This window comes from Chaetura pelagica, unplaced genomic scaffold, assembly GCF_000747805.2.
Source record: "Chaetura pelagica isolate M959 unplaced genomic scaffold, ChaPel_1.0 scaffold29, whole genome shotgun sequence".
Taxonomy (NCBI): domain Eukaryota; kingdom Metazoa; phylum Chordata; class Aves; order Apodiformes; family Apodidae; genus Chaetura; species Chaetura pelagica.
In genome coordinates, this window is record NW_009970720.1 from 2,401,528 (window position 1) to 2,429,034 (window position 27,507).

The following is a 27,507-nucleotide window of genomic DNA, read 5'->3' on the forward strand; positions in this document are numbered from 1 at the left end:
AGACTTCTGTTTTGAACTACAAGTGAGTCAACACCCCTTGAAAGGGATGTAATTTGGAGTGCAAACCTTGTATTTTCATAGAAATAAGCAAAAGAATGGAGAGGGTCTCACAGCTCACGTGCTGATACTACCTGAATATAAAAATGAGGATTCCCATTCCCAGTCACTTCTGAAGATTCTAAATGATGCTTACATACTCTATATGTGTACTGCATACAGACAACAAATAATTACATTTCCTAACAATGAAGGGGTTTTTTTGTTTGTTTGTTTGTGGTTTTTTTTAAATTTCAGAAGTGCATCTGGTAAAGTAAGATGGTCTTACTTTACCCAGGATTGTTGGTAAATGACAGCTAATTAAATCTCACAGCTTTTCCCCTGAGGTGTCATTCCCATTTTAGAACCTGGAGGGGAGGGAAGCATTTACATGACTCACAAAAAGCAGCAACAGCAAAAGAGAGTACAGCTTAGGAATAGGCTACCATTTGCAGCCCTCTCAGATGCCTCCAATTCAGGTGCATTTTAACACTTTTTGTCCCTCTTAGATATCTCCCTTGAGAGTTACTGTCACCTCCCCATTGCATTATTTCACCATCAAGCTTTAAACCACTTGTGGACTTGGCCCTGTGAAGTCTTGCTCTTTCCTGCTGTGTGACCAGACCTCTGTTAATCCTCTCAACTTTCGGCAGTGAAGTTTATGCAACTGCCTAAGCAGTTCCTTGAACCTCACCCTCAGACTGTTTTTCTGGAAGTGCAGTGTGGTTTCTCATGGCCTTGAAAGAGGAATTATGAACACGGATAGATTCACCTCTTTCCAGGAGAAGCCTGATGGCCATGTTCACTTCTGCATGATGAACATCTGGGCAGGCAACAACTTTGGGGTATTTTTAATGTAACTTTAAATGCAGAACAGAATTAGGTGATGTAATGCTTGCCATGACATGTAAAACATTTGCCTGTGGGTTTTAGTGGCTTCAGTTCTGGGATCTTCTCAAGCATGACCACAGAAAGTCTCTTATTGGCCGCCATGGTTATGCGTGTTCCTCCATGCATCGTTTTGATCACCCCCTGCATTTAAAAAACATGTAACAGGTGTACAGTCCCTTGAAAACAAGATAAAAGCCACGAGGGATTCAGTTAACATTGCTTACTTGTGATTTTCGAAGTCAAGACTACTGTATCCCCCTAGGGACCTGTGGCCTTGTAAATGATTCCTTGGTATTTCCCATTCTCTGAATTAAATATTAACTTTCAAGCTAGGTTAGACTTCTGTGGAAACACTTAAACACAAGATACAGACATTTTTGGTATTTTACATATTTCCTTTCCACTTTCTCTAGCAAAGATTTATCTGGATTAAGACAGGCAAATCTCTTTGGCTGTTGTGAGCCTGACTTGCCCTAGCTGTCTTTCTGATATAGCTTTGATATTATATGGAGCCACTTTTTTCAGCTCATTTGAAAGTACTAAATTTGTTTTGAATTGCAATTCTTTCACTCTCATAAGAAAAAGCACATAGCAAAAAAAAAATTAATATTACAGTTTTAATTTATTGGGGGAGATATAGCAATAGATATTAAAATATCCTTAATCTATAATTGCTAACAGAAGAAAGGCATTACTGTTTAGGCAAGAAAAGTGAAATATTTGCATCAGTTCCAAAGATAAATTCATATCCAGAGTTATGGAAATGGTACAGTTACATGCCCCACATTGAGAAATACTTGAGAAATTCTTATTCCTGCTACTGACTTCCTACGTGACTGAGGCAGTCATGGATGTCATGCAAAACTGCATGAAGTTCAACAAGGCCAAGTGCAAGGCTCTGCATCTGGGTCAGGGCAATCCCATGAATGGAGAATGGACAAAAAATAGTCTGGAGGAGAAGGACTTGGGGGTGATGGTGGATGAGAAATACAACACAAGTCAGCAATGTGGGCATGCAGCCCAGAAAGCCAACCATGTCCTGGGCTGCAACAAAAGAAGTGTGGCCAACAGGTCAAGGGAGGAGATTCTGCCCCTCTGCTCAGCTCTCGTGGGACTCCACCTGGAGTACCGTGTTCATTTCTGGAGTCCTCAACATAACAAAGAGATGGACCTGTTGGATCAAGTCCAGAGGAGGGCCACGAAGATGATCTGAGGGCTGGAATACCTCTCCTATGAGGACAGGCTGAGACAGTTGGGGTTATTCAGCCTGGAGAAGAGAAAGCTCCAGGGAGACCTTATACTGGCCTCCCAATACCTGAAGGGGCTACAGGAAATCTGGGAAAGGGCTTTTTACAAGGGCCTGTGGTGAAAGGACGAGGGGTAATGTATTAAAACAGGAAGAGGAGAGATTTAGGTTAGACATTACGAAGAAATTCTTTAGTGTGAGGATGGTGAGACACTGGAACAGGCTGCCCAGGGACTTTGTGGAAGCCCCATCCCTGGAAGTGTTCAGGGCCAGGTTGGATGGGGCCCTGAGCAGCCTGATCTAGTGGGAGGTGTCCCTGCCCATGCTGGGGGGTTGGAACTAGATCATCTTTAAGGTCCCTTCCAACTCAAACCATTCTATCATTCTGTGAATTCCTCTGCAAAACTTTGAGCAGCAAGAGGGGCCAAAAAGCAAATTTGAAAAGTGATGGCTCTAAAATAATTTTTAAAAAGTAAATTACCTCCCCTGGCAAGTCCATCTCATAGTCCTGCCAGGTTCATCATCCCCACCAATATAAACCCTACTCTCACAGACAACAGAATAGCAAAAGATGCTAAAATAACGTTCAAAGATGGTGAAATGTGTCCAAAACTGACCTAGGTTAAATGCAATAAATAAAATGAAATAATATGGCATCTTGCTTGTGTTAAGAAGAAATGGTTCTCATTAACCTCCTTTCCTTCTTCCTGATGTTTTCCATTGCATTTTTTTTCTTGTTTATTCTGCATTTTGGGAAGATTTTACTTTTGAAATGCAAACAGAATATTTAGCTTGCCTTTCTGTTGTTACCTTCTCTTTTGGGATGCCCAGAAACACCCCAGTGCAACGTTCCATTGAGACTTAAGCTTTTATGCCCTGGAAAAATAATGTACAAATGTTTCTGGCTGCTCACTGGATATTGCTTCTTTGTGTGCCATTCTGGATGACGTGCTGTGGTGGTGTAGCCTCTTGGAAGATGTTTCAAGTGGATGTTTGTGATGAGGCACTGTAATTTCAGGGACTTCAGGCCATGTATGTAACATGTGACAATAACAAAGCAGTTACAGACAGCAAATAGAAAAAGGCTTGGGTTTTGTCTTAGAGGAAAGACACAGAAGTAGCCCTCACAAGCCATGTTTGTGGATGTGTAGTTTCCTTAGCCACATACTCCTTTGCCCTTCAATTCACAAGTGACATTTAACCAGTACCACTTCTTCATGCTACATTATTTCCAGGTGAATAAAACAGACCATTTTCTACTCCCTGCTTCTTGCTTTCTGCTAGATGTGTCTAACAAACCCAGCCATGTGCCTAGCACCCTTGCAATCTTCATTAAAAATTATACAGAGCTGGTATAATTGATAGGCAGCTTGGTAATAGATTTATGGATATGACACTTGACCACCTGAGCTGCGTGTGGGATTGTGAAGAGTGTGCCCTTCAGCATGGGCACGGGCAGGCAGGAGGAACCACCACATCATCACCATCTGATTAGTGTTATGCCATGCCAGCAGAAAACTGTGCCAGACTTGCAGACATCGATCAGTATTTATGTCCATTAGGGATTTAACCTGAAAGCATTCTAAGACTAACGACCAACAATTTGTTTAAAAGGACTAGGTCAGCAAGCACATAGTATATACTGTTTCTAGCTGGTTGTTATGTTTATGTCTCTGCTACATGGCAGTGTCACAGTCAGGGCTAGAGTGATATGTCACAAGCAGGATAGTATAGGACATTTTAATTGACACAGTCTTCTTTGTAAACTGGGCTTAATGAAAAGCAGTTAACTTGGACCTCTAAGTTTTAGGGGTAGTCGCTCGAGAAAGATGTGTCCCGTGTATGTCCTTTGCTACATCTGCCAGCTTCATCCAGATGTCTCAGGGGCACTAGTCACTTATGCATAAGCAACTGAACGGGGTTTCCTCTGTCTCACCCAGGTGTTGGAATTTAGCTACAGAGGATTTCTCTTGCAGAGGTGCTTTTTGAAGGCACCTTTATGTCTCCACTGATCAGATATAGCTTAGGTGCATATTTTTGTTTCAAGCAGCTGATCAGTTGCCCAACATTTCAATGCACATTAGGTACCTCAGCGAGGACGATCCCGCCTCGATCGCGAACAAGCAAAGCAGAACTTCATTTGCTCTACAGGGAGACTATTTTTTTTTTTTAAAAAAAGACATGGCACTTTTCCAGCACGTGCTTTATCACCAATAATATTTCAGCCTGTGAAAAGCGAAGGGCATGGATTCAGCAGGGTTGGAGGGTGGCATCGCCCCAGCTGCCGGGGATGCCGTGGCTTGGGGACCCTGAAGATGGCAGTGTTGCTCAGGCTTTGCGCCGCTGCCGTTCCCCCCCACCCCCCCCAGCACCCCCGCCGCCTTGCCCAGAGAATAAGACCGTAGATTGTTTCGTTGAATATAAAACTGACAACCCTGTTATTTTAAACTCGAAAGTGACAGGCTGTTATTTTAATGAGGTCTGCCAGTGCCAAGGTTAACCAAAGCTTTATTTCCCCTACAAAACGCTAAGGCTGAGGTTCTAAAAATGGGGCTGTGAAATTTTACAGTCATTGATACTTTCTCAGTGCAGATAAGTTCTGAGAATTTCACCTGGGTCTTCTTGTGCAAAAAATGCCTTTTGTTTTTCCACCTCTCTCTCTTATTTATTCATTTTTTTTTAGTTTTTAGTTTTATTTTGACTTTGCGACTTTAAATGGTCCAGAGCTTTGCCAAAACCTGGTACATCTGTCTTATGAGGAAAGACTGAGAGACCTGAGGGTGTTTAGTCTAGAGAAGAGAAGACTGAGAGGGGAATCTTATTAATGTATATGAATATCTGAAGGGTGAGTGTCAAGAAGAAGGGGCCAATCTTTCTTCAGGCATGCCCTGTGATAGGTCAAGGGGCAACAGATGTGAACTAGAGCACAGGAAGTTCCACCTCAACATGAGGAAAAACTTCTTTACTGTAAGGGTGGTGGAGCACTGGAACAGGCTGCCCTGGAAGGATGCGGATTCTCCTTCTCTGGAGACTTTCAAGACTCATCTGGATGTGTTTCTGTGCGACCTGCCCTAGATTGTGTGGTGGTCCTGCTCTTCGGGGAGTTGGATTCAATGATCCCCAGAGATTCCTTCCAACTGTGGTACTTGCCAGCTTACAATTCTTGTTTCTGCACAGAAAAAGCAGATGACATCTCTTCTAATCAAGAACTAAAGCTGAATCCCAGTTATAAAGCACAAATGGGCGCTTGGGTAATTTGTGAATTAAAACAAATGAGCTAGGTGACTTTCCAAAGCACGACTTTCCTCAACAGGGTATTTTAAAGTGAAACGAAAGGATTGTTTACTCTCATAGTCTCTGAGGTCTATCCACATCTTTGATCAGAAAAAAGTTAAGGTCTTTAATAACAGCAAAGAATGACTAATAGCCTTACTGAATTCTCAGACTAACAGACAGATAACTTCAGAGAGTCAGGGTGGATTCAGTTCCCATACTAATATTCCTACACTTTTGTATCTACGTTCTCAGTATAGTCCACAATGATCCGACATTGATTCCCTTAAGTTTCTAGTGCCGTTTGAGATGCCTGCAGTCACCTGGGCAAGTGTTTTGTATGTTGTGAGTTATATGTGATTGCCCACTGTACTAACTTGGATGACTTGGCTGCATTTTGTTTCATTCAGGTTTGATCTAATCTGCACATTGTAAAGCAATCCGGGTTGCCTATTGCATGGTTTGTATGGAAAAAAATGTACAGGTCTGCATTAATGCTGATATGCATTTGCCAAAGTCTCCTTGGCATCTGTGGCCTGGCAGTGCTTGTGCCACATTGCATGTTAGCTGGCTGCAGGGGAAGGTGCCATTGCCCATGAAAGGGGCTAGACTGTCACAGCTCAGAGCTGACAGCCTCGTGGTCAAAAATGATACCAGCAAAGACAGCATGCGCTTTATGTCACTGTTATCTTTCGTTCTTAACCCTCACCTGAAGACACTACCTCCAGCAGTCTCCACAGCTCTGCAGAGAGCTTAACTCCACCTAATATCCTCCAACGGAAACTGTTTTTTAATAAAAACATTGACATTACTGCTTATAGGCAGGTAGAGCCTGACAACAAACTCCACATTCAGTATTTCTTTTGGCTGTGGAGAAAGGAAGGGAAGGAGTCTGTCAAATAGTGTAGAAACCTGGGCTAAACTTCTTTCCATAAATGTGCTCGTTTACCCTTGCTTGATTTACATGAGTATGCATCCTTAAGTAGGCACATCAGACCAAGTTCACTGCACTTGGCTCCTCAGTAAATAAAAACATTGCTTTTGGAAAGTAGAAGCTACTGGAAACATCAGTTCCTTAAAATGGAAATCTGTAGGAACCTGAAGGAGCTTTCAACTTTCCTGTAATAACTGGGAGCAGTGCTAAAAAACTGGTCTGTAAATCTGATTCAAACAAATTCAAGCACTTGGAGGAATCAGCTTTTCATTGCAGATAAGTATAAAAGAAACACCAGAAATATGCTGGAATCTTAAAGATAAAATGCCAAGTGGCAAGTTTTAGCCGTTAAGCACTGATTATTTGTGAACAGTCCTTCATCTCTCCAAGCAAAAATGTTAATAGCTAATGTAAACAATTACTGATAGCATATTTCAAGCTCACAGGCTTTCGTTTGTCCCGAAAATTTTTGTCTGATACCAGTGGTGAAGTGGCTGTTTCTCCTTGTAAAACTCAAGGGTTTATGGGGAACTTCATGTGTTACAACGGACAAGTAGTTCAAGCCCCTCAACAGCTGTGAGAATTGTAAGACTCCTGAAGGCAGCGAAAGCTGGGATATGTCCTTTCATCACCAAACAAGAAGGATAATTGTACTTCATACTTGAAGTAGCCTTATATTTGGCTTTATTTCTTCTAGTGGCTACTTGTTGACATAGCTCCATTCCCTTCCCAACTGAAGAAGCTCTCAGTGGACACTCAATGCCTTGAAATAGTTCAGGATTCAGCAATAAGATGATGGCTAACCTGGCAGCAACTGCTGGGCTTCTGGCCTTCCTCTCCCTCAACCATGAGTGGCACATCCAGCTGCTTACCCAGAGTTGACAGAGCCATGGAGAAAAAGCTGTGCTAAGGTGGCCGAAAATATAGAAAACAAAGCAATATATAAAGCTAGAGTATGCAAGTGAGAGTTTTGATGAAGGATCCACCTTAAGATCTTGAAATTAATGTACATGATCATAATTTTTTTTTGAGGTATCTTCCAGACAACGTAAAACCCAGCAGTTTTCCCTGTGGACTTTTGGGATCTTTTGGCATTGTTCATTTTTTAGAGCTCAACTGCCTCTGTTTTTTAGAGGTAGTTTAGACGTAAAAGCACCTTCTCTTTTATGACTGGCCTTCTAACGCTGCAAAATGAATAATTAACTAGTACATCAGACAGTAGCATCTTAGTTGGTCCATGAAGCCCTAATTTTAAGCTTACTGGGAAGCTTGCTCCCTCTTTTCCATGTGCAGTTGTAGGAAAGAAAGACACAGAGCTCTCCTCAAAGCACACCCTGTGCAGCAGGGGTTGAGGGGCCCTGCCTGCCCCGAGGCTGCAGGCTGGGCGGTGGTGGGGCAGGAAAGGGGGCGATGGGGTGAAGAAGGGCTGCAGGGGAGTGGCGGGAGGGGAGCAGCGCAGGGAAGCGGGCAGAGCTGGGCAGCCCGTCCCAGAGCCCATGAATGGTGATGTGCAACCCCTGCCATCCTGGGGGAAGTGTCAGACCCTGCAGGCTCGGCCCAAGGGAGGGCAGGTGCGAGGAGCGGGAAGGCAAGAGGTGGCACAGTATGCAACCCGGCACGAGGTTATCCCAGAACACCTCACACTTGCAGCCACAGTATGGAAACTCCTGGTTCTGCTGATCTTGTGTCTTCATTTCACCCAGAGTGAGTGTTTGGTAGGTTTCCTTGCCCTGGTGGTGTTGTTTGCCAGCCATCCAGCTGAACTGAAACCAGATTGGTCTGCATTCCGCATTATTTTGATCCAAAAAAGGTGGTGAAAGGTCTGGAGCACAAGTCTTATGAGGAGCCTCTGAGGGAATTGGGGTGCTTTAGCTTGGAGAAAAGGAGGCTGGGGAGAGACCTTACCACTCTCTGCAACTACCTGAAAGGAGGCTGTAGTGAGGTGGACGTTGGTCTCTTCCAAGTAACAACTGATAGGAGAAGAGGAAATGGTTTCAAGTTGTGCCAGGGAAGGTTTAGATTGCATACTAGGAGAAGTTTCTTCACAGAAAGGGTTGTCAAGGCACTGGAACAGGTTGCCCAGTGAAGTGGTTGAGTCACCATCCCTAGAGGTATTTAAAAGATGTGTAGATATAGTGCTTAGGTTTAGTGGTGGACTTGGCAGTACTGGGCCAATGGGTGGTCTTTCTGACCTCAAAGGTCTTTTCCAACCAAAGTAATTCTATGAAATATACAAATCTGGATTATTGATGGTTGGACTCGGTGATCCCAAGAGTCTTTTCCAACCTGAATAGTTCTATGATTCTATGATTACAAGTAGTAAATCTATACAGCCAGGAAAGAAAACTCAGCTTCAGATGTGAGAAAGGATTCAACAAATTGGTGTTATATCACATGCAAATATAATTTGTTAGAGCATCTAAGTCCAAAATAAAAATCACAAAAGATTTAGAATAATACAAGGATATTTTCTGAGATAGAAAGATGTATCAGATGATGTTTCTGCCAAGACAGGTAGGCTCAGCAGGGAAAGTGCTTATCAGGAAAACAATCTGACTCAGAGAGATCTTTGTACTGTAAATCTACTATGTCAATATACTAATGACTTTCATTGCCTTCCTGCTCAGGAGATAGGGTGGGTTGTCCTCCACTGATGTGGAGTTACACTCTCTTGTCCTTTCATGATAGGGTTAAGTAGTCCAATTACTGGATTCTAACAGAACAGCTGCACATCTTCTTCAGGGCTGTCAGAGACTGAGGCAGTTGTAGGCAGGAGGCACAGAGATTGGGTGTGGGTCCAGCTACCTCTAGTGCTTAAGGACCACTCCAGAAGAGGGATAGAACTGAAGTCCGGTTTGAAGTACAGCAATCTAATGAGGTGTTCTCGTAAGATTTTATCCCAAAGCAGCAAAAATCTAATGAGACGAATCGATTTCTTGTTTTCTGCTATGGCTGGGTGGAAAGTAATGAATTTAGATATTCTTGCAAGATTCAATCTAATCCTGAATCAGGAAATGGACCCCTTCTGGTTTTTGTTCACTTTGAAACTAGAAGTACTAGGACACAGCTGTGTCTGGAATTTGGAGTCTGAGCTTTGGAACTCGGAGAGCAGGATGTATTCATGGTGCACTGCTCACCTCTGCCACAAGTTCAATACACTCTGCAAGCCCATTTGTGGAATCTAATCTGGACAACTTGAAGAGTGAACACTGACTGAGAAATTTTATATGGGTAACAGTGGGCACAGTAGCAAGCACTTGAGGCAAACTGTGTGAATTTAAATGAGAAGGTGCCTGTCCCATAAAAATTTTTCATTCCAAATAAAAAAAAGGGAGAGCAGAAAGGAGAGTTGGACTAGATGGTCTTTCGAGGTCCCTTGCAACCTCTAACATTCTCTGATTCTGTGAATACCCCTGCTTATATATACATATACATATACACACACACATACACATATATATATATGATTCTATGATTCTGTGTGAAGAAAATTACTTCAAATCAAACAAGGAGTCACTGGATAAGCAAAGCATTACACCTAGATCTCTAGGACCTTTTCTATAATGAAAAGTCTGTTTTCTCTCCTTGGGTGTTGTTTTAAGTAATAAGCCTCCCCATTCTGCCAAGGATATGTCTACCTAACAGTCATGACAACACAGCATAGTTCAAGCTATATTTAAAACAAGCAGGTAAGTACAGAATATGAGACCTGGTGGTAATGCTTGAGCATTTGATTGTGACTCTTGGGCAGACTTTGTATCTCCCTGCCACTGCAAGTCTGCTGCTGGTGTCTGGGCACTATGTCACCACATTCCTGATGGGGGACATCACTTTCTTGACATGGCCAAGTGATGAGGAGAGAGCTTCTTGTGTAAAGTTGATTTTGTCTTCCAAGAACAAAGAGGAAGCATCAATCCAGGCTGGGTGAGAAGGCAAGAAAGACAGAGCTGGGAAGAGCTGGAGGAGGTGAAGCTGTGGCTGCTGGAGGGAGGCCTGGTTGCTGCCCTGCATATGTTGGGCAGTGACAGCAGTGACATCAAGCCTGTCTTCTGCTACAGGCACAAGTGGCAACAGGCACTGACCATCTTGCTGTTCCTGCCCCTTTCCCTTCCTTTTATTGCTAATGCAAGAGGCCCCTTCATCCCAGAGGCTGTGCAGGGAGAACAGGCTGCAGGGCTCTGGAGGGACAAGTATGCTGACCCTGAGGCACACAGGCCCCAGTTGGGGTGTGGGAAGAACATGCTGTGAGCTGGTGAGGGCATGGTGGATGCCAAGCTACAGCACCCGGAGCAGTCAAGCTGCAACGGATATCTAGGGAGTCACTTCCCAAGTCACCATACCTGGAGGTATTTAAAAGACTTGTAGCTGTGGTACTTAGGGACATGGTTTAGTGGTGGACTTGGCACTGCTGGGTTAACAGGTGGTCTTGACAATCTTAAAGGTAATTTCCAACCAAAGGGATTCTATGATACTATGAAATATACAAATTTTAAATATTACAAATGGTAGATCTATACAGTCAGGAAAAAAAAGGCAGTATTGAGGCTTTGTGATATTGCTTGTGTGGATTGTGGAGATGTGGAGCTCAGTATTTCATAGAATTGTCACAGAATCATAGAATGGTTTGGGTTGGAAGGGACCTTAAAGATCATCTAGTTCCAACTCCCCTGCATGGGCAAGGACACTTCCCACTAGATCAGGCTGCTCAGGGCTCCATCCAACCTGCCTTGAACACTTCCAGGGACAAGGCATTCACAATTTCCCTGGGCAACCTGTTCCAGTGTCTTACCCCCATACTAAATCATTTCCTCCTAATGCCTAACCTCAATCTCCCCTCTCCCAGTTTTAATCCACTCCCCCTTGTCCTATCGATACTCGCCCTTGTAAAAAGTCCCTCCCCAGCTTTTCCTGTACTCTACCCTTTCAGGTACTAGAAGGCTGCTCTAAGGTCTCCCCAGAGCCTTCAATGATTCTGTGATTCACAAAGAAGTGTATAATATTCTTGACTCATTTTCCCTCAAAGCCTGGGCAATCCCTTTCCAGCTCTTCGCAGTGGTCGGTGAGCACTGACAGGTACAACTGAGTGTTGCTGGCTGCAGTGCTGCCCACAGCTGGCAGGCAGCATCCTGCTGGCTACCCCTCTTGATGGAAGTGAGTAGCTGGACAGAAGATCAATGCTTGCTCGTTGTGCATAGGCAACTTAAAAGCAGCCTGACCTCTGTGCCAGCACCCTCAGGATCAAGGCAGCTGCAGACTGGTTATTCGTTTCTTTTTCAAAGTGCCTTCCCCGCCTTAGCTTGCTGCTGCATTTCAGCAAGGATTCATGCAATGCCATGCCAGGCATTCAGTAATCCCAAACTGTGTTCACACTGTTATGAGTCTGTCATGAAAATGATGACATTCTAAAAGTAACAAGTGCTGCAGTTTATTTGCCTCCAAAATCTAGACGCTTTAGCATTCATGTTTTGGGGGATTTACTAATGGTCACAAAGGCTGGAAAATTTGATTGGTTTTGCCATAAGAGTGAAGACTGCAGATTTTATGAAAAGCAGTTTCACAAGACATGGGGTGAAAAATGTAGAGAATTTGCAGTTTTGCCTATAAAAACTTAGCTCAAACTTCTTTACAGTTTAGAAGAGGCTCAAAATGGAAAAAATACAGTCTCACAAAGGTTAGAGTCACAAATGAGATAAAGATAATAATAGGAACATTCACATTTTCTGTCTATTTTAGGTATATGAACAGTGATGTTTTGCTGTCAGGAGCTCTTCACCAGACAGAAGAGATTACCCTCACTTGAGTCAAAGCTACCGCTAATACTGAATGCATAAAATATAGGCCACTGCCTGAAGTGTATTTTCAGGATTATCCCATAAGGATCCTGAGCTTCACAAACTATTTCATTTCTTATCCTCTTAATTTGAGTATTTCAAGATTGTTTGAAAAGCCTGGGATTTGGTGACATGGAGAGAAGAGGACCAGGAAGGTACTGGCACAGGATGGAAGGGTCCTGTAGCTACCCCCCGACAGGTATTGATATGAGCATGTGAGGAAAAACCAAAACCTGCTATGTCTGAATTACCTGTGAGAGGAAAGACACAATATGGACAGAAAAGAAACATGATTTTTCGCAAGGGAGTGGGATAATGCCCTTTTAAAAATCTTTTATTCCAAAGGGCTCAGAGCAGTTTGAGAAGTTAAACTGGAAGGAAAAATTATGAGGACTCACCTAAAGTATAAACTCATGTAGTTGTTTTACCCATCCAGTTGTTCAGCAGCAGTGATTATTTGGTAATTTATAACTCATTTTTTAGTCACTGCGAATTTACCTCAGTTTTTCCCTGAAAATCCCCTGACAGTAATTGATGCAGGCCAAAATCATGTTCTGTCAAGTGTGTCTCAGGCTATCATACTTCATCTGTCCATCAAAGCCTATAAAAGTAGACACAGGGAATTTTTGAAGAAAAAAAAATGCGGAAAAAAGGAAAAAAATAAAGAAGTGGAGGCACAGAAGTCTTTTATAATGAGTGAGACAATGGTTGGGGTAAAAAAAAGAAAATATGAGAATGGATTTCACATACTGTTCTGATGCTATCCACTGCTCTTAAATTTTTGCATACAAGAACAGCAGGTTCCTAGAAGGGACCTGGTGTTTGTGGAGGAAAGAGAGCAAATATATCATTGCTCAGATGCTCAGAGAGGGTGACTTGAAAAAAATTAAAAGCCCTGTTGAAGTAAACAGCCCAGCACGATTTTTTTCTTTATTTAATTCTTATGTACAAGGGAAGAAAGAACATGAAGCAAAGACAGTGTTCAAGGGAAAAAAAAGGCAAATTATACTGATTAGCATGCCTTTTATTCTGCACTGTTAACATCTTGCTGTTGTGTGAAAAGATTGCCACAAGGAAGAACAAGAAGCAGGAGAAGTATAGAATCCTAAATGAGATTTCCATCCTAAGTAGAAAAATGGTGATGATTGCTCATTCATTTGGCATCCTTCCTCTCCCTTAGTCAGCACTCTGACTGGCAACATCATCCTCTGGTATTTCTGAGTACAGGCCTGACCTACTGATCATTTGCTGGCAGAACTAACAGTTGTTGACTGCTCTGCCCTAAATATCAAGCAAGTACTTACATTCTCTCTAGTTTACGTCTTCCGCCACAAAATGGACACGTACAAGGAGGAATGGTCATGCAGCGTTGGTCGTACAAATTCAGCAGCTATGGGGAAAGGTGATGAGTTTCAACTTTCTTTGTCACAGCAGTAGTAACTTGTCATGAAATACAGTGAAAAATCCATTCTTTCTCACTTCTTTTTTTTTTTTTTTTTTTTTTTCTTTCCTATTTTATTTCTCTCCCCTTTCCTTTTTTCTTTGTGTAGAACAGAATTTCATTTCTCAGCTGCCTCTGGGCTGGCTCCAGTCTGTCCTGCATGATCGAGGTATGATGAGGTTGTGGTCCAGCTCACTAATCATCTCCCAAGGTTATGGTATCTCCAGCTTCAGTCTTCTGGTCATCACACACTTGCAGGGGAGCCCACCCTGCTGGGTCAGACTTTACAGCCTCCCATGCTCTGTGAGTCTGGAGGACAGTGCCCTGCACTGCGACTGGGCATGAGAGATGGGGAGCAGGAACAGTTTCCACCAGCTACTCTCCTGGAGGGTGCTGCCTCCTACTTGTGCCCAGCTGCCTGTGTGTACTCCCTGCCTCCCCATGAGATGTCAGGCACCTTGTCTCAGTACCTGACTGTCTGGGAACTGCTTTAAGAGACTTCCTTGACACCTCCAAGCTGAGCATAGCTATGGGGCAGGACATTTGTTGGGTCAAAGCACTGAGTGCATATAGGGGTAAGTCAAGCACACAATGTAAACATGGACTTGTGTTGGACTACTCTTTTAGCATATCCTTTCCTGAGGACCAGCAGGTTGTTCTGCATATGTACATAGACATAACTCCCCCTACACTCAACTGATGCTGCCTGCAACCCCATGTCATCTAAATCAGGTACTACTGGAGACCTATATTTCCCATCCAGTATTTACATCCAGATTTCCTTTCCCAGAAACCAGGAAATACAAAAGTTTTGGGTACTGGGTACCGGAGTCCTGACAGCCTGGAGCTATGACCCAAGCCAGAGGAGTTATCCCAGCCTGAGCACCCAGAGCAGCTGGAAGCTGTCATCCAGCCGTTGTCAGTGAAGACTAAGTGGAGCAACTCACTTTTAGATATATCAAGTCAGCACAAGAGAGGTTAAAGCATATTAAAAAAGGTTTCAATAAACTTTCCCTAGAAACTAATGTTGCCTGTAGTCATAGAACAGATGTACATCTTTGGAGCAGCTATAAATCCTATGAGTACCCTAACAAATACACTACACATTCATTGGAACAACGTGCCCCGTGGATTTAAACTGCATCTTACAACTTTTTTTCCTGAAAAATAATTATCACACCTATTAGAGGCTATACTTGGGATTTTTAGTCTTATACATACATCTGCTTTCCTCTCTCTAGGCAGATATTCTGCCATGAAGGACATGTGCACTAGCAGCCTGATTTTCTCCCCAAAGAACAGAAAGAATCCTGTGACTATACACTGGGGCACTGGTTACAGTTTAAACCAAGGTGCCCTTGAATATGGCTTGAAGATAAAGGCACTGAAAATCCTACTTTTAAACCGTTACAGGAGCAGCAGAAGCCTTTGTGAATAAAATACATTTTTAAAGTGTCTTTCCTCATATCAGTTCATCGGATTATCATGCTGTATTCATAAAAAAATCAGCGGAACAAGAAATTCAGAGGAATGTAATCTTAGCGATATTTCTGTTAGCTGGTTTTCCAAAACACGATGGTTGTCACAGTTGCTACTTTGAAGTAACTTTCTGAAAAATGTCTTAATTGCACGACAAAATCAAATCAAACCTCTATAATTCCATTTTTTTAAAAAAAACCTACAAGTTAGATTTGGTGATGCTGCCTAGGTTGGATTCTCAGGACAGTTTGTAGATGGTTTCGTTTTTCCTTCAAAATCAGACATCAGTAGATATCAGTGTTATTTGTCTCTGAAATTTAGAAGGAATTCAGTAGGTAGAAAGCACACAAAAATTCTAGAAAAATAAACTGAAAAAGCCCCCAAAGGAGAACACAGATTTATGAAAAATCTAAAAATTATTCTTACAGAAAGCGAAACAAGAGGTTATGGTAATGGAGAAGGGGCAAAAAAAATGCACAGGGACAACTCAAGTGAGCCCAATAGGTAGTAGATAGGGTGTAGAAAGACAGACTTGCCTGATAACTCTAGGAATAGATCTAAAATGTCATAGAATCCTAGAATGGTTTGGATTGGAAGGAACCTTAAAGATCATCTAGTTCCAACTCCCCTGCCATGGAAAGGGACACCTCCCACTAGACCAGGTTGCTCAACAAACAGAATTTTCATAAAACCCAGAATTTTCAGAACAAACAGAATTTCAGAACAAAGAGAATTTTGCCAATACAGTACTGGGAGCAGATGGCTCTGACTGTGATCCTTAGAGACAGCAAGGTAACCTATTTTCTCTCAATGGATGATTGAGAGAGATGTGTTTACCTCAGCAAAGAAAAAGTACTACGGAAAAAAAGAATAATCCATACTTGGGAACTGAAGCATCTTAGAAAATCTAGGACATATTTCCTCATAACCTGTGTAAAATACAATGCAGACTGAAGTCGTGCAGACATTAGTGCGTGAGATGTTTCACAGGCAAAGTAATCACAGAATTGTCCTCGTTGGAAAGGGCCTCTGAGATCACCAAGTCCAACACACAACCAAAAAACAACAACAGAAAAACCCAACAAACCAAAACAAAACCAAAAACCACACAACAACAAAAACACACCCCACCAAAAAACACACACAAAAAACCTCTACAACCTCAGCCATTAGAGCATGTTCTGAAGTGCCACATCTACACATTTCTTGAATATCTATAAGGATGGTGACTCACTCACCTTCCTGGACAGGCTGTTCCAGTGCCTGACCACTCTTCAAGTATAGAAATTCTTCCTAATATCCAATCTGAGCCTCCCCTGCTGCAATTTCAGGCCATTTCCTCTGGTATTATGGTTATTTACTTGAGAGAAGAGGCCAACACTCTCCTCATTACAACCTCCTTTCAGGCAATGAGGTCTCCCCTCAGCCTCCTTTTCTCCAGACTAAACAACCCCATTTCCCTCAGCTGCTCCTCAAATGACTTGTTCTCTAGACTCTTCACCAGCTTGATAGCTCTCTCAGCACCCCCTGGTCCTTTTCTGCTGGGCAGCTCTCCAGCCATTCTTCCCCAAGCCTGTAGTGCTGCCTGGGGTTGTTGTGACTGAAATGCAGGACCTGGCACTTGGCCTTATTGAACCTCATGCAATTGGCCTTGGCCCATCGATCCAGCCTGTCCAGGTCCCTCTGAAGAGCCTTCCTAACCTCAAGCAGATCAACACTCCCACCCAGTTTGGTGTTGTCTGCAATCTTACTGAGATTGCTCTCAATCCCCTCATCCAGATCATTGTTAAAAGACTGGCCCCAAAACTGAGCCCTGAGAGACATCACTGGTGACTGGTGCCAACTAGATTTGACCCCATTTACCACAACTCTCTGGGCTCAGTCATCCAGCCAGTTTTTACCCAGTAAAGAGTACACTTGTCTGTGCCAGCTTCTCCAGGACAATGCTGTGGGAGGCAGTATCAAAGGCCTTACAGACAATATCCACAGCCTTCCCCTCATCAAAAAATCAGGTCACATGGTCACAGAAAGAGATCAGGTTGGTCAAGCAAGACCTCCCTTTCATAAACCTATTCTGGCTGGCCCTGATCCCCTGGGTGCCCTGTGCTTGCTGTGTGAGCTCACTCAAGATGAGCCTCTCCATGTCTTTCCCAGTAGTGAGATCAGAATGACAAGTCTGTAGTTCCCCGGATCCTCCTTCCAGCCCTTCTGGTAGATGGGTGTCACATTGGCCACCCTTCAGTTGTCTGGGACCTCCCCTGTTGACCAGGATTGTTGATAAATGATGGACAGAGGCTAACAAGCTTCCTCCTAAGCCAGCTCCCTCAGCAATCTAGGGTGGATCCCATAGACAGATGGTACTGTGAAAGCCACAAATACTCAGGTTTGCTGACTGGAACTTGCGATCCAGTAGTCACAAAATGATCTGTGTGTCTACTTGTAGAAAGAAAATTTGTTTATTAACAGCAAAGCTATATGAAAGCATGGCTTCTCTATCAGCAGCTGTATTAATGAAGTGTATTTTGAGTTGATACGGAAATACTTAATATATAAATTACCTATGATTTTCAATGTTTAAAATTTTACAAATAAAAGCAAATGTATGGCATATTCCCCTCTCCTCCTGCCCTGAGAAGTCAGAACAGAAGTGCTACTGTATTTCTTACAAACCATTGTGTTGTTTATCTGGAATCCAAATAACAAAACACACAGGCTGAGAGTCAGCACAATGCACTTTGTTGGAAGAAACTTAAACCAGAACTGATATTAAATCAATGTCCTGATCATTTGCTTCCCCAGAGCCCTCTCACTCCCCACAACAGGAAAGCCACTGAAATGTGAAGTAGTAGTGAATGGCAGTACTGATTTGGATTAGCTTTATTGTAGCCAGGAGCAGTTTTTAGCCAGTATTAAGTGCTTAGTTCTCATTGACTCTTGTTTTTGGGGGCACACACATTATCCACAGACCATCTACTCTCCATGGGTGGTAGGTTACTTCAATAAATATACCGATCTCACACATCTTAGGCACGAATGCTGTTGACCACAGTGCTTTGTATGGTGTGCTAAGGGAGCTGGTGTGTGAAGTTCCAGGAAGAGCCAGCAGAATTGCTCCTTCGAGTACTTTTGTCCAAGCTGGACACAGACATTCTAGCACAAAGTGATATCAAATTTTCAAGCACACTCTATCTGTTTGGAAAATTCAGAAATGTAAGTATATTGGTAAAGGCATAAATTTTTAACCCTAACATCAATAATACTAACCACTAGACAGTCAAAGTAGATCTACATTGCTAAATAAAAGTGGGGAAAAGCACATGCACGGGACTTGAAATGGTTCATGGTGCTAAATTCTTAACTTGTCCTCTGGCACTTCGTTGGACCACTCCAAGTGGTTGGACCACTCCATGACAGTGTCCTAGCGTGGCTTGGAGAAGAGTTCATTCCAGGCACTGCTTCCAGCAGGCAGTGCACATGAGACTGCCTGTTTATGATACCCTCTGCCCTGTGCAGCCCTCTAAGTGCCATCCTGGCAGGCTTTGCCTTCTCTTGCACAACCATATACCTGCATTCCACGTTCAAGGGTGCATGACATGTGTGCTCAGTTTTATACTACCATGCTGATGGATTGCAGCACAGCTCTCACACAATTTCACTTTTTTTTGACTGTAAACAGAAGCACACACACAAACAGTATTTTCTAAGACTAAAGCAACACAGCATGAGGCCCACAGGAGGATCCAAGACCAAGTGGCATGGTCTGTGGATGTGGAGTTTGCTTCTGCGGAAAGTAGTCGTCAGCAACATGGAAAAGGCACAGTTTATGTTGTACAGCCTCAAGATGCCAGGATCATATCCTAACCATCTTCCTATTTAGTGGTATCAATGTAGCCCTATTGGCCAGGTTGGCATTTCCAACACAGACAGGAACACCTTTGCCTAACGGGATGGGTATGGTCCAGTTGGCCAAACATGGGCATCCACTGATGTTGGAGATGCCCTGAAGAGCGCTACCTGACTTTCAGCTGTCATTTCAGAAGGGTGCATACCTGCTATTATGGTGAAGAACTGCTGTGACAAGTATCTTGTGTCACGTGATAGCCATGCCTCACATAATCTACATAATTTCAAATGGCAGTAGGTACCATATCTAAGCAAAGGCACTGAGCTCTGACAGCTAAAAAGTGCATACTAAATGTTAGAATAAACCTTTGTAGTTCAAAGAGTTGAACTTAAGTATCTTGTGCTTATCTGACATTGATAAGCAGCATCTGGGAGCCACTTCTCTTCCTGTAACTTGGAAGAGATGGCCTACAGGATGGATACAAACTACAGATGTACACACTTATGAGAGCTGTATCCCTGGGCAGTTCACAGAGAACTGTAAATGGTACCAAAAAATCATGCTTACTTAGGGCAAAATTGGATGAAAATTTAATTGCTAGTATATTTTAAATTGAACAGGTTAGTGGTAGGAAAAAAGAAGCATCTGTAAACTGAGTGCATTTTGTGTGTGTGTGCTTTGGGGATTCACATTTAAATGGTAACTAGTTCTAAGCTGTAACTTTACCCTCTGAACACTTCCAGAATTTGCCTTGTGACTCTCACCCAAAAGCTAACAAAAGGAACAGAAATTTTCCCATTGACTTCATAGAACTTACTATCAGGCCCTAGATTTTCTTTTCTATATACAGTTTGATTTGTGAACATTACATCCAGGTTTGTCATAAAAGGGTATCTGAGTTACTGTGTTATGTCCATACTTATGCCCTTTGGAGGAATGCGCAAATGCTTCCTGCAAAATCAATGGAACAGTCTGGCTGCTCAGACCTGCTCAAAAACAAGGCCACATGCTGAAAAAGCTCAGTATGGTGTTATTAGCCTAATTGTGGACTCTAGTAAAAGAACATGGTGTATTTTAGTAATACCTATTCTGTACCTCCTGTTTACCTTGAACAAGAGTTTGTTAGTTTGCTCACTGTGATTCCAAACTCAGCTAACATCACTCCAGAAAAGACAGTCCAATCTAGCTGAAAAGATTTCAAGTATATAGACAAAAAAACCATGCTTGCTATATCTCTAACATGAGTGTAGTTTCATTGTCTTCAGTGAAACTACTGTTCCAAGCAACATGATAATCAGAGGAGTTACTGCGTCATTAGATGCAGCCATGAAAGACACCACGCATCTGGTGTCACTGCTATAAAACAGCAGGCTGTCCTTGTTACAGAAAGCCATTTATAGTTCAGAGCTCCTCATGGAGGGTTAAATGCTTTAAATACTTATGGGTGATGCCATAATGGCAGAATCAATAATAGTCTAAATGACCTCATCTTAGTGTTCCTCAAAACTGGAGGCATTCCAAAATGACAGGTACCAAAAAATGACAATTTGTCAAAAAGAGATGATAGAATTTTATGCTTCACTTCTGTGTATCTTCTACCTATCATTAGTTCAAGAAGAACAGGCAACACTGATGATGCATTCACGGTTTAGTAGCATATTTCAACTTCCCTCCAAGCCTAAACAGATAAGCTTTATAGGCAGGATTTAATATCCTTTAATTACAACACTGAGATGACTAATGTTCCAAAGTAAAAGTAAAAAAGTAAGGCTGCCATATTGGCAATCAAAGGAAGACTTGCCATACGAGATGGAAAGTGCTTTACTTAGGGATGTGGGAATAAAAAGCAGAAGTAAACCTTCAGTGGAGAAGAACAGCTGCCCAAATACCCAGATATGAGACTCATAGGAGGAAGCACTGGCTCATAGTGAGGAACAATATCTGTTTCAGGGTTCACATGCCTCTGAAACTCTTAATTAAAAGTCAGCATTCAGATTAGTCTCTCTTGCTGGACTGTATTTTTCCATACTGCATCTAAAAGGGGTGGAAGTAGAGTATGTGTAATCTGCCCCTAAAAACACCATCAGTTCTTACTTCATGTTCAAACAAAGCTGTTAGCACAGAGACCAACAACTGCTGTACAATGGTAGACTGGAATGAGGAGAAGTCACCTCAATGACACACTAACAGATACTGGGAGTGCTGTGAGATTTCTAATCACTGCACTGCACAGTCAGGCTCAGTCACACTCCCATACTTTGCCCTAAGACATTTCGGCATCTTTCCTGTATGATACTGAATTCAGTCCAGAGGATGTTCTTGTGCCAGGATAGACAACAGGTGATGGATAAGGCCATTTCTAGGAAGGTGGGAGGTTGGAGTCTCTTCAGCCAGGGGAAGGAGTTAAACCCAGACTTCCCATATGCCAGTGAATGCTGTGATAATGAGCTGTGTAACACTTCATATTCATTTTGGGAGATGACCTCTGCTCAGAGGTTCAAAATGATAGCGATGCTGAACATACACAGATATATGATCCAGGCTATACGTGGAGGTGCTTTCTGGTACTGAACAAGTCAAGAAAGTTATGACAGGCTGACGGAATTGGGGCTATTCAGCCTGGAGAAGAGAAGGCTCTGGGGACACCTTAAAGCACCTTCTAGTATCTGAAGGGGCTACAGGAAAGCTGGGGAGGGGCTTTTCACCAGAGAGGGCAGTGAGAGGACAAGGGGTAATGGTTTTAAACTCAAAGAGGGTAGATTTAGATTAGACATCAGGAAGAAATTCTTCACCTTGAGGGTAGTAAGGTGCTGGAACAGGTTGTGCAGGGAATCTGTGGAAGCCCCTCCCTGGAGGTGTTTAAGGCCAGGCTGGATGAGGCTTTGTGCAACCTGGTCTAGTAGGACGTGAACCTGCTTGTAGCAGGGATATTGGATCCTGATGATGTCTAGGGTCCCTTCCAACCTTAACCATTCTATGATTCTGTGATTTAAAGTGTTAGTTTGCCCTAAGCAGTGACTGGGTGTCTCTAGGCTAGTGGCTTCCAGACCTTTTTGGCCAAAAATGACAGCTAACTTTAAACTTTCCCCTGTCTAGCTTTGCTTCCTTTGAAACACTTTACTGAAAACAGTTTAAATAGCACTCTTTTATGAGTTTCCAAGACCAAGCCGGTAGACTCTTGATTTAAGTTCTGGAATTTGTTTTGCATTTCACAATAATATCCTCAAAATGTTCCCACATGTGATACAAGCAGTGTTAAGTGACTGAGCTCCAGGCTCACTCAATGTGTCCATTCTTTTTGCATCTGGCCCTAAAAGACCTGATCCAAAATTAACTGTCAGCTTTTGGAAGATAGTTATCAACACTGGGCCATGCCCTAATGGAGGGAGATGTACCTAGCCCAAAACTCATTTGAATTTGTAACACTGGTGTTTCCATTCAGAGTACTGATGAGGTAAATTACAAAAAGGATAAACCTTTACTTTTCATAACAGGAGTCTTCAATACCTCATTATGTGAGAGGAAAAGAAAGAGGATGAACTGGGAGAGAGAGACGACATTACCTCACTAAAGGACTTTCATCTAAGAGTTGAGTAAGAGAAGTGATTTAAGACTTGCTATTCGTATTTGCCCTCTTTTTAGTTAAAATGAAAGGCATTACTGTGAAGACTTTTCGTGTGTGTGTGTATGTGTAAAGGAAAACAACAAAAACGAACCAGCCTCAGATTGTGTTCTCTACCTTTTGTAAATCTAGGCATCAAACAGCACTGGATACCATTGGTTTCAGAAACAGACAACAACAGAGGAAGAAACCCTATGCCCGATCACAGTCTTGCTGGTAGCAGTATCATAAAACTCAAATACTGAAAAGATGCAATATGTGCATTTAAATACCTGGGTCTAAGTCTTTTTATTGCGTCAGCAAAATCTATATTAATCAGTGTAATTAAAAATCAGTGTAATCATCCATATGTAGACATGTCTGATTCATATACAGCTGATTCTTCAAAAACCTTAAAAATAATATTTGGCTGTTCAGACATGTACTCTTCCCACATGCAAACCCAACACTTAATGTTAGAGACAGATGAAGATGTGATGGTAACTAAGACAGCTAACAGTATTCTGAATATTTTGTGCCTGATGTTTGTCTCCTTTTGTGAAGAAGCAAGAGAGTGAAAAAACACCTCCTCTGCCACCTTTCATGTCAGTATGAAAAGTGTTATAATTGAAGTGATAGCTAATGGTCAGAATCCTTTAAATAGCTCTGTCAGGTGTGCTTGGGCTATCTGACTGATTTTTATTTCGGCTTATTGACACATTTGCCCATAATGCTTTGCTTTTGCATCCAAGAGGCATGTGATGCTCAATTAGGACTCAATCATGCAGTGTGCTAAGAGGAAAGTTACTTACCTGCTCAGTAATTGGAGGTCTTTGACATGCATTGTCTCTGTAAGCAATTTGGTCTGCATGTGGGGGGGTGTGTGTCCTTACCCACTGAAGACTCTTCCCCAGCAGTGCCTGCTTGGCAGGGGAGACTAACAGCAGTAGTGATGTATGAATAGCAGTTAAGTGAAGTGGGTTTCACATTTCTCTTGTTTTAAGCAAGAAACTTTTAATTTGAATGGGAGTTGGCTCCCCTGCATATCAATTCAGAAGCAAAGAAGGCCTCTTTGGGGCCCTGCAGGACCCACTGAGCAGTGAGGCACTTTGTGGGCAACACAGTTTGGAGTTCCAAACTGGAGGAACTAGTTGATCTGTCCTGTTTGATTTTCTTCAGCAGTATAGAAACTACTGGGGATGCCAACATGAATGGAGCTGACAGTGCATTAGAAAGGCGTTCTGGTTCTCATGTCCCTTGAGCAAAATTGGACACATCTTGCTTGTGCTGCCTACTGAGGCATTCATGGTTAGACACCTCCATTTCTGCAAAATGAACCGAATGATGAAACTTCAGAGCTTCCATTCACAATCTGTGGAGAAAATGCTTATGGAGATTCCCAGCTGGTATTGTCTGTGGGCAGTAGGTGCACCACTGACAGAGTGCTCTTACAGTGCTCTGTTATCAAAGGAGTGGCTTTGGTGTAAGGCCTTTGCTTTTGTCTGTGAATATGCTATTCCCATGCTGTGCAGTATTAAGGGCTGATTTTGATGGATGAGGAGGTAAAGCTGCTAAGCTGCTTGTGCTCGGTACTGAACTGTTGTGAAACAATGACTCTTGGCGAATTTGTGCTCTCTTTCACATGTCCAGCAAAATGGGTTTTCTATCCCAGTAGCAGTCCATACATTGACTGCTATTTTCACTGGCATGGGAAGGAGGAAGTGGGTTCCTATACAAACCTCTAACTACTTGTAACTACAAGATGGTTGGGGGTTGGTGCACATGGCATAGAAGGAGAGGAGAGGTACGTTGTTCAGACTGAAGAAAAGAAAGGAAAGAGGGGATCTTATTGCTGCCTTCAGTTGCCAAATTGATGGTTGCAAAGAAGATGGAGTCACACTCTTGAAGGTACACAGCCTAAGAATGAGAGACAGTGGATACAAGCAGCAATATGGGAAAATCCACTTGGATGTTAGGAATTTTTTTTGCACAATGAAGATGACTACCTACCAGAACAGACTGTTCAGACAGTTTCTGGTATCTCCATGTTTGGAGGCAAGGCCCTGAGCAACCTGATCTAACTTGAAGATAGACCTGTCTTTGAAGTTGCCCCTACCTAGAATCGAGTGGGGATATGAAGAGGAGATAGGAGCTTAGACCAAAGGATCTTCAGAAGTTCCTTATAATATAAATTATTCTATGAGTATGCAATTCTGTTTTCCATTCACTATGAGTTATTTACATCTTTTAAGGAACAGAAACTGGCATCTCTGGGCTGTGTCTGGATGATGTAAATATCCTCAGGCATGCCTGCAAGCAATAAAGGTAAATTCTTAGGTTGTGTATGATGTTATATGACCCAGAAGAAACAGAAAAGACACTGGTGACATTTAAGGATTTGATCAAGGTCTTTGTAGAGGTTAATATATACATAGTGTTCAAGAATTAAGCTTTGCTCCAGTGCCTTTTAAAGTTTTGCAAACTTTTCATTTACCATGAGGGAAGGTTTGAAAGAGTCTGTTTATTGCTTGCTAATGCTCCTTAAATGGGTCCTTTTAAATGCTAAAACAATTCCAAGTCTTGTGAAAGACAGATGGGTCACAAGCACCAGCAGACACAAGTGCAGATGTCTACACAAATAATACCAAAACCATTTATATCAGTCTGAAAATCTGCACCTTTGAGGCCAGAAGCTCCAAACCAAACTCCTGGACCTACATGAAGAATTACTTAGTGACCAGTCTGAATCTCAGTGAACTAAAGTACTGATTATCTGAAATGTAAAATACCCTCCACTCTTTTTTGTTCCTGAAGAGAAGGAAATTCGACTGGATGGGTAATGGGGACAGATGAGAAGGATATAGTTAATTTAAAAGTTTTCAGAAAAAAGAACACACTTTTCGTGTGAGAAACTTAAAAAAGGCAGAGGAAAATTAATTGATGCTACTTGATATTGGTTGCTCAAATTTGCTGCAAACATAGTTCCTATTGAATGAAAATACAGGGAAAGGTGTATTTCAGAAATCTTTGGACAAATTTTTCTGATAAAATTATTGAGAGATCCTGATGCAAAGGAGATTGAGTACATGAGTTTGCAATGCCAGAAGAGCTGGATAGGCATTAAAGACCACTTACCTCTTGCATTTTCTGACATTTTCATGTTCATGCACAAAAGTCAAAGGGAAATCACAGAGTGAAGAGTTTTCTTTCATCAGCATGATCATCCACTACCTGACTTAATTATTTCCCATAGACATAGAATCCTCCTAAAAATGGAGCAAAGTTTTTAACGTGCAGTAAGGACTGTCTGAAAAGATTCGCTGTTGGCAAAAGTGCCTCTTTGTCACCTACATTTCTGATGGATCTGCCTACTATAGCCAGGAAGATATTCTCACTGTTCTATAGTCTACGTAGATGGCAAATCAGTGTTGAAAACATTCAAAGACGTTTGGCATGAAGATAACACAACAGCTTTCTATGATTGTGATGATTTTATCTACTGATCTCCTAAGGTTGTTTGTCACTGAACTCCGTTCATCTGTCATACTTAATGAATTTACATTTGGCCATGAGCGATTGGTAATTTGAAATAGAAACTTGAAAATGTAATAACAAGTCAGATTTTTTTTTCTGAAGAGCTGCAATTACTTGATTTCTTTCTGGAAGATACCATCTTTGGCTGGCACTTATACTTCCTGTATCTGTGTGTAGACATGGTGTTGATTAAAAATACAGTATGGAAAGAAAAAAAAGAGTGAGGAGAGGATATGATGATGATGATGATAAAAATAATAATATTGTCTTCCCCCCCAAGGTAAATCTGAAAAGAAAACAAAAATCTGACTTTTTGTCTATTTTTCAACTAGATGAATGAATTAAATTAATTTCATGTGTGTGGGTAATGTGTTTTGGTGAATGCAAACATGAGAAGTTGATATTGGCTACTCTCTGTGCAAATGTGGTTTTTTTGAAGCCTTGGAAGAGTAAAGAGGCTGGGTGGCACCACTTCTTGTAGGGATGGGAGAAAGCTCCCTGAGAACTGTTAGAGGATCTGTATGTTTCTGACTAGACTAGACAAGTGTTTTAATGCTTTAGTGGCAATTGTGGTATTTAGGGGTAGAAACAGAGCTGCTGCCCATGCATTTTTAAAAGTATTAGCAGTCAAACCAAGCCAAATGCACCTTAATATCTGCCCTGTCCTGCATTAATTCATGGGGTGAGACAGTCATTGTTAGAAATGTTCAGAGTTTGTAACTTTTATTTTTGTTAAGAAGGGCAAAGGAAATGTCTCTTTTGTTCTGAAGCTTACATGACAATCCTGTTGCTAATGATCCTGTTCTAGGAGAACTGAAGCCCTGTGGGAGAGTTGCTGGATATAGATGGCTCAGCAGGGTGGTGTTTGTGGCCAGCATATTGTAAAGCAAACACAGCTGGTGGCAGTAGCTGTAAAAAAATAAACCCAGTCCAAATCTGCAATATTTATTGTTCTGTGATGTATCTGAGATTGTCTGGCTGTATAAGAAGAGTGTTTGGACAAGGTGGGGGGTAAAGAACTGGAAAAAATTTCTCTGGTAAACCAAGTCCAATGCCCTGGGTCCTGAAGAGCAGCTCAGGCAGGAGATTCCAAAAACCCTCCACTCTCTGCATGGGGGTGGTTGGACCACAGCTGGATAGGAGTCCTCCTGCCTCTTCTGGAGAGTGCTGCCAGTTGGAGTGGGAAGGAGTAACTTTGCCCCAGTTACCTGTGCATGTTATCAAAGTGATAGATCTTCATATGTTGCTTGGTGTTACGCACAATACAGTCATTAAGCATTGTGTTTGGTTCTGATGATAAATCCTCAAAAACAAGAGCACAGGCTTCTCTCAGGCTTAAAAGATGAAGATTTTTAAGTCGTTCCCCGTGCATCTTTTTTTTTTTTTTTTTTTTTTTT

General features: G+C 42.2%; 1 protein-coding gene across 1 annotated transcript in view; it reads right to left on the bottom strand.

Annotated features, from left to right (window-relative positions):
• Positions 1-27,507, bottom strand: part of GPC6 (glypican 6) — a 514,022-nt gene that overhangs the window by 11,957 nt on the left and 474,558 nt on the right. The window lies entirely within an intron of this gene.